Source organism: Nannospalax galili, unplaced genomic scaffold (assembly GCF_000622305.1).
Source record: "Nannospalax galili isolate Female #2095 unplaced genomic scaffold, S.galili_v1.0 scaffold130, whole genome shotgun sequence".
Lineage (NCBI taxonomy): Eukaryota > Metazoa > Chordata > Mammalia > Rodentia > Spalacidae > Nannospalax > Nannospalax galili.
Window position 1 is genome coordinate 300,040 of NW_008328145.1, and position 7,384 is coordinate 307,423.

The window sequence follows — 7,384 nt, forward strand, 5'->3', positions numbered from 1 at the left end:
TTAAAATAAAAGTAAAATATTCAAAAAGGTTAATTGCCATTGGTGGACAAATGGTTCAAAGGGAAACATACTCTATGAAAACCTGAGGAGCTGTGTCCAAATCCCCAGCAACCTAGTAAAAATTTGGGGCAAGTCCATTTCTATGCCTATAACCCAACCACTACTGAAAGCGCAGGCAGGACATTTGCTGAGCTTGCTGTGTACCAATCTAGTTCCAGGTTCAGGGAGAGACCCTGTATCAGGGGAATAAATGAGAGAGTGATAGAGCAAGGCACCAAATGTCCAGTCTGCTCTCCACACTTGAGCACAGGTGAATACATGTGTGTGCATATAACACACACATGCACATGTACACAGTGACACACAACATTATCCTTCACACTGAAGATGAAGGGACTCTTGTGTACAGCTGCATACATGTGGGTCAGGGTGATCTAGATGAGAACCCCAATAAACGTAAGGGTTTACATAGACAGACGTGAATGGAATAGCTTCTTTTGTTTGACATTAATCCTCTATCTGGTAAATAGACACCTTTCACATTTCCTCCTAGAAAAGTCACATATCATATTATGACATACTTGCAGGTAATCTGCACCTCTCAATGTTTCTAAAACCTCCCGAGAGAGTGTCATCATCTGAGAAACAAGAATTCAAAGATGAGTCTGTGAGGGACATTTCAGATTTGAACCATGATCATTAGATATCAATGGATGGCAATACAAAGAATTATGACATATATTCAAAGTAGAATATCATTAAACAACCAAATTAATTAACTCTTTTTGTAGGAAAAAGAATCAAACTGGATACCAGCATGTTAAGCAAAGTAAGCCATACTGAGCAAGACAAGTATTCCAAGATTTCTCTCATTTTCTCAATCTAGAAGTAGAAGATGGAGCTGGAGGAGGGTGAGAAGGATTGAGGGGTAAAGAAGGGGGGAGAGAGAGACAGAGAGACAGAGACAGAGACAGAGAGACAGAGACAGACAGGGACAGAGAGACAGAGAGAGACAGAGAGACAGAGATAGACAGGGACAGAGAGACAGAGAGACAGAGACAGACAGAGACAGAGACAGACAGGGACAGAGAGACAGAGACAGACAGGGACAGAGACAGAGAGAGACAGAGACATACAGGGACAGAGACACAGAGACAGACAGGGACAGAGACACAGAGACAGACAGAGACAGAGACAGAGACAGACAGGGACAGAGAGACAGAGACAGACAGGGACAAAGTCACAGAGAGACAGAGACAGAGAGACAGAGACAGACAGGGACAGAGACAGAGATGGAGACACAGACAGAGACAGACAGGGACAGAGACAGAGACAGAGACAGGGACAGAGACAGACAGGGACAGAGATAGAGCTCAAACAAGAAGAGGAACTCTTAGGGACAAGTAATACAGCATTCTATAGGGTGTGGAAAAGATCATGTTCGTATATAGGCTGTAAGAAAATTCAAATATCTTACAAGATAAAATGACAGCAATAGTAAATCTCACAATATTCTATCATAATATTTACACACACATATATAGTCCTTTAAATTTATTTTATGTACAAATTCTTGACAATATCTGTCCTGCAAGGAGGAAATTTGAGGATATTTTGAATAAATAATCAAATATACTTTGAAGGAGACTGGGAATTATCACCTCGTTTGAAAATAAATTGTGAGAAATAGTTCACATTTTATCACTCCAATAATTCATCCATAAGTTCAGATTTTTTAGTTTTTTTAAATATTTTATGTTATCCACATTACATTGCAATTTAACATATTGTTTATTTCATCTTTATAGCACCTGAAATACTTGGAGTAAAATATGTATAAAAACAGTGAGTTCTAATTTTTCTCAGTTTTGAAACTTTAATTCCTGTGAAGTGCATTTCCACAGCCTTTGCTCGCCTTTCAGGATTGCAGGCATGTGTACACGGTGCTCATTTTACAAATCTGAATTTGAGAAAAATAATACACTTTGGTCATCTTGCCGCGAAAACGTGAACTGTAAGTTTTTGAACCATTTCATTAATAAACTCAGGAAGCCTTCTGCTGTGTTTCCTGTTTATGAAGTTGGACGCACACTGCTACCATAGTGATAGGCATTTACACTCAGCCTAATCTTTTACTGAATAATGCCACTGTTCACATCTGTTACATTAGTACAAATGCCAGTGAACCTGAGATCTTAACCTTGTGAAAGGAAACATCATCACACATTGTATGTTTTTTGAGGTAACTATATTTTTAGATTTTTAGTTTTAGCCATATAGGGGTGAGGATTCTTCATTTTCAGGTTTTATAGCATTTGATAAAATGACACAAACAAGTACCATACTGTACACATGACTCGTGACATTTATTTTAATCCAGAGACATTTGTGGTAGGCACAGATTCAAAATCCAGAGACCGTCCGGAGACTTGTTTAAGGAGAGGCAACAACAACACAGGATTATAAAACTGCAAAGGGAACCTGTTTCTTTTCCTCTGACCCTCAGGGTCTCCAAAGGTCATGAAGGAACGTGTATCCTACATTCACACTGAAGGCCTCTCACTGTGTGCTTTGCAGAGTAATACATTGCTGAGTCCTCAGTTTTTAGCCTGTCCATTTGCAGGCAGACCATGCTTTGGAATCATCTCATGAGATGTTCTGTCTCTTTCATAAACACTTTATATCAAATTTAACCAACCCACTCTTGTCTCTTCCCTGGAGCCTGCAGGACACACCCCATGGGATAGATTCTGAAAGTGAATCCAGGGGCTGTACAAGACACTCGGTGAGCCCCTAAACTATAGCAACCAGGTCCCAGATTCCGCCAGCCGCCCCTCACACCATACCCCTGCAAACACAGAGAATTGCAGTTAGGAAATTCTCACGTGTGTCCACTGTCCTTACTTATGTCCACGTACAAACTCAGCATCTCTTCTTCATGAAATACCTTGTAAATGTGAAACTAGTAAAACCTAGGTCATCTACAATGTTGTGATGATTCTATGTCCAGTGCTGATCACTGGGGAACACCTGGGAATCCAAGCCTGGAGGGTCAGGGCCGTTCTAGTTTTTGTAAGAGGGAGGTCTTGTTTGAATCTGTTTAGGGAGCTCTTGAATGAATGCACCAGCAATATTAGTGCCCAGATCAGATTAGAGAGACAAGCTGAGAAGTTAGATGACCGTTTTTGTGGTGAAATTTAAACCGTCATAGTTGCTTCATAGGAGTCTTTAAAAATTTCATATTTATAAGAAAACAAATAAAAAGTCGAATATTTAATGCAAACACTAATGAATTTGACTTGGGAGTTGTTCAGTATTTTATTGTGCATAAGGCCCTGAATTTGATTGTCAAAGCTGAAAAATACAAAGAAGAAGAAATTCAACTATAGGGTTCTATAGGGTTATCCTTTCTCAACAAACTTTAAAACAGGACAAGCTGGTGTGTGTGTGTGTGTGTGTGTGTGTGTGTATGTGTGTGTTTGTGTATGTGTGTGTTTCTGTGTGTGTTTATGTGTGTATATGTGTGTGTTTGTGTATGTGTGTGTGTTTGTGTATGTGTGTTTGTGTGTGTATGTGTTTGTGTGTGTTTGTGTATGTGTGTGTTTGTGTGTATGTGTTTGTGTGTGTATGTGTTTGACTGTATATATTTGTGTGTGTGTTTGTATATGTGTGTGTGTATGTATTTGTGTGTATGTGTTTATGTGTGTGTCTGTGTATGTTTGTGTGTGTATGTGTGTGTGTTTATGTATGTGTTTGTATATGTGTGTGTTTGTGTATATGTGTATGTGTTTGTGTATGTGTGTGTATGTTTGTGTGTGTGTTTGTATATGTGTTTCTGTGTATGTGTTTGTGTGTGTGTTTGTGTGTGTATGTATGTGTCTGTTTGTATATGTGTTTTTGTGTGAGTGCATGTTTGGATTTGTGTGGGCTGTGTGTTTGTTTCTTTTACATTACTACAATTTTGTGACTTTGTGTGGGTTCTGTGTGTGTTTCTTACATGTTGCTTCAGTGTTTTTCCTGTGTGCACAGTACTGTAGTCCACTGTGGTATGTGCATTTTTCTTTCACATTTTTGTGCATGTCATACAATAGCTCAATTTTTAAAAAATATCTTTGATGTTATCCTTATAAAGTTCATGTCTGGGTGTCATACAATGGTGAAAAGTCTGGGGCCTTTGCTCTAGGGAAATTCTTAGATATCCTTCCATCTGTCTTCATTCCCCCCCCGCCCCCCCCTGTGTTATGACAGTTCTAAAGTGTCTGGATGTTAGCTCAGGACTGGGATCCCTGAAGTAGCCTCACTCCATGAGAAAAGTATGCTTGCTCCTAGATTTTCCTCATGTTACTTCATTCTTCTACTGTCACAAGAATTGCTGGAGATAAATGAGGCAAATCCAAAGTGACTTATTCCCGTCAGCCCCTTCTTCCATCCGTGTAGCTCCCATGTCCATGTCTTTTTGTTTTCATCTATGTCCCATGGCATTTTCCCATGACTTTCTGGGTAGCCATGGGCATAGTACTCTTCAATGGAGCCTGGGGACTCATGGTGGATACACAGTTGAAGATATTACCTGTAGCCAGGAGGAAGGGAATTTTCAGTTCACTTCTATCTTCATTTCTTAGTATCCTCCAACCTAAGGGTGTGATGTCTTTATCAATAGTGTCTTATCTTTTAGTTCTGGTGGGAAATTAAAGGGATGCCAAGGGCTTGTATTGTTTGAGGAAACTGTGTGGTCTCCCTGATCATCAGTGTATAAGAAGGTGTCACAACCTGATACTGCGATTTTTGCCAAATAAGCCAGGTAGTCTAGAGAAGTATTGATCAGCAAGGCAGGATGGTGTGAATGTGTGTGTATCTGTGTGTGTGTGTGTGTGTGTGAGAGAGAGAGAGAGAGAGAGAGAGAGAGAGAGAGAGAGAGAGAGAAAGAAAAGAGAGAGACATGGGGGTTGTGGTATATTTTTTATTGTTAAACTTTTTTTAAGATTTTTTGAGCTTTTTAAATTTCATGCATTTCTCAGTCAAATCCAAACCTCTCCGCAATCCATTCCTCACTCATCCCCCCACCAAACCCATGCACTCTGCCATACATGCTAAGTCCTATTCATTCAGGTGTTTGTACCCAAATGTCCTTCAGTGTAAATGAGTCCACTGGCATCTAATCAGCTCATCCAGATGTCGTATGTAAGTCATACTCTCCTTTACCCAGCAACAATCAGTCTCAAATAGTTCTCAGTCTATTGTTGGCCCACAACCTATTTCTCACCTCCCCTATTGGACCTTGATTAATTCAGCTGATATGAGTCCCGAGCCCAATGCCAACATTGCCACAGGCTCACATAAACAAGCCTCCGGTGCCCTGGAAGACTCCACCACCCTGTGTTCATGAACAAGCCCTGTCTCTCACAATCTTTCTGCCCCCTCCTCCACAAAGGTCATTGAGCCATGGGGGGGAAAGATTCCATATAGGAGTCCCATCCTACAATGCACAGTCTTTTATTCTCCATTCTTTTGAGATTTCCATACCATGGATTTTTAACATAGTTGCCTCATAAGCACTGCTCCTCCCAGATCTACCCTCTTCTCCCAACACAAACATCTTTGCATCTTCTTTTTTGTAAGTTCATCTAGTTCAGTTTGTGATGCACAAATGCTGTTCCTTGTAGGGCTGTCCCTTGGGGTATGGTTGGTCTGACATGGTCGCATCTTTAAAAAATGGGAACTTCCTCTCCCACCAGCAGCTATCAATTGTTTTTTAAATTATTTTATATATTGTTTTTATTTTATGTGCATGAATGTGTTGCCTGCATGTAGGTATATACACCCATGTCATGAGGTAATATTCGAGATAAGGAGACGATATCAGAATTCTCTGGAAATGTAGTTGGTTATTAGTCAACATGTGGGTGCTGGGAATTGAACCCAGATCTTCTGAAAGTATAGTCAGTGCTCTTAACCTATGGGCACCAAGCAGCTATCAATTGCTAGTGGATTCTCTGCTTTGTTGGAATTTCCTTACCCACTGTCCCCCACTTTCTGGGACTGTGCCTGGCTTGACCTTTGGCAGCTCCTGTGCAATGCTCTCACAATCACACTGAGTACATATGTGCACCTGTTCTGTTGTGTCCAAAAGCACTGTTTCCTTGTGCTCATTCACTGCCTCTGATTCTTACAATCAATTCACTGAGTCTTTCTCATTGATCCTGAGCCTTGGGAGGAGGGATATGATATAGATATTTAGTACTTTGTTCTTTCAGAACAATAACAGTGGCAGATTCTCCGTCTTGCTAACGGTGTAAGTTATGGGCTGCATTTTGTGGAGCAGGCATCAAAGTTAAAGATGGGTTGTTCTCCAGCATGTCCACGGGAAGGGTCTTAGGATAGCTCATAGGGTTCATTGGTGGGTAAGTTTGATGATGACTTTCCTCTTCCAGTGGCATGCATAGCACCATCCAGCACTGTTAAAGATGGCAAGTAGGGATGAAGAATGCAAGTCACAATAATGTTCATATCTCAGAGTTCTGTGATTCAAATATGTGGAGTATTCAGAAAGTGTCATAATGTCAATTCATGGAATGTAACCCCAGCAATTTCAATAGCCTGTAATGGTTTGTGGGGGTGTCAATAGGATCTGACTGACTAACAATTATAAAAGATATAACCCATTCCTGTCACTTTTTCTTGCCTCTTTGTGGGGGTGTCAATAGGATCTGACTAACAATTATAAAAGATATAACCCATTCCTGTCACTTTTTCTTGCCTGGGTGTCTAGTAAGTGCATACCCCCACCCAACCCTACCTGTTATTGGGTAACTTTTTTTTTCTTCTTTTTTTTATTCAATTTTTTTAATTAGATGAAGCATTTCAGTACAACAGCATTAACCTATTCAATAACATTTTTCTGGGCTAGGGTACATCTCTTTCAAAATTGGCTGTACATTTCTACGTTTACAGATGAATTATTACGCTTATATAATCTTTTACTCATTATAAACTCTATAAGACATAAAATTAAATGAGGTTCCAACTCTATAAGACATAAAATTAAATGAGGTTTTAACGTTTAAAAAAGATCACTTCGTTGTTAAAATACACAGTTTCCAGGTTCATAATTCATTTTAAGGCAATTGACATTGAGACATTTGCACATGCATTTCTAATCTCTATATATATGATTATTACTGGTCACAGTCGCTTACTTTCTGAGTTCCTTGGAATCTGAGCATGAATAATGAATATACAGATAGACAGCCTTCCTCTCCCACTAGAGCCTCCATACTCTGCCATCCCTGCCACTGTCCACTGTGCTATTAGCACCCTCATCCATTCCCCCCATCTGCCCTTCTGGTAAATCTAGTCAGCCAGAGGTCCCTGTTCCAGGAGGATC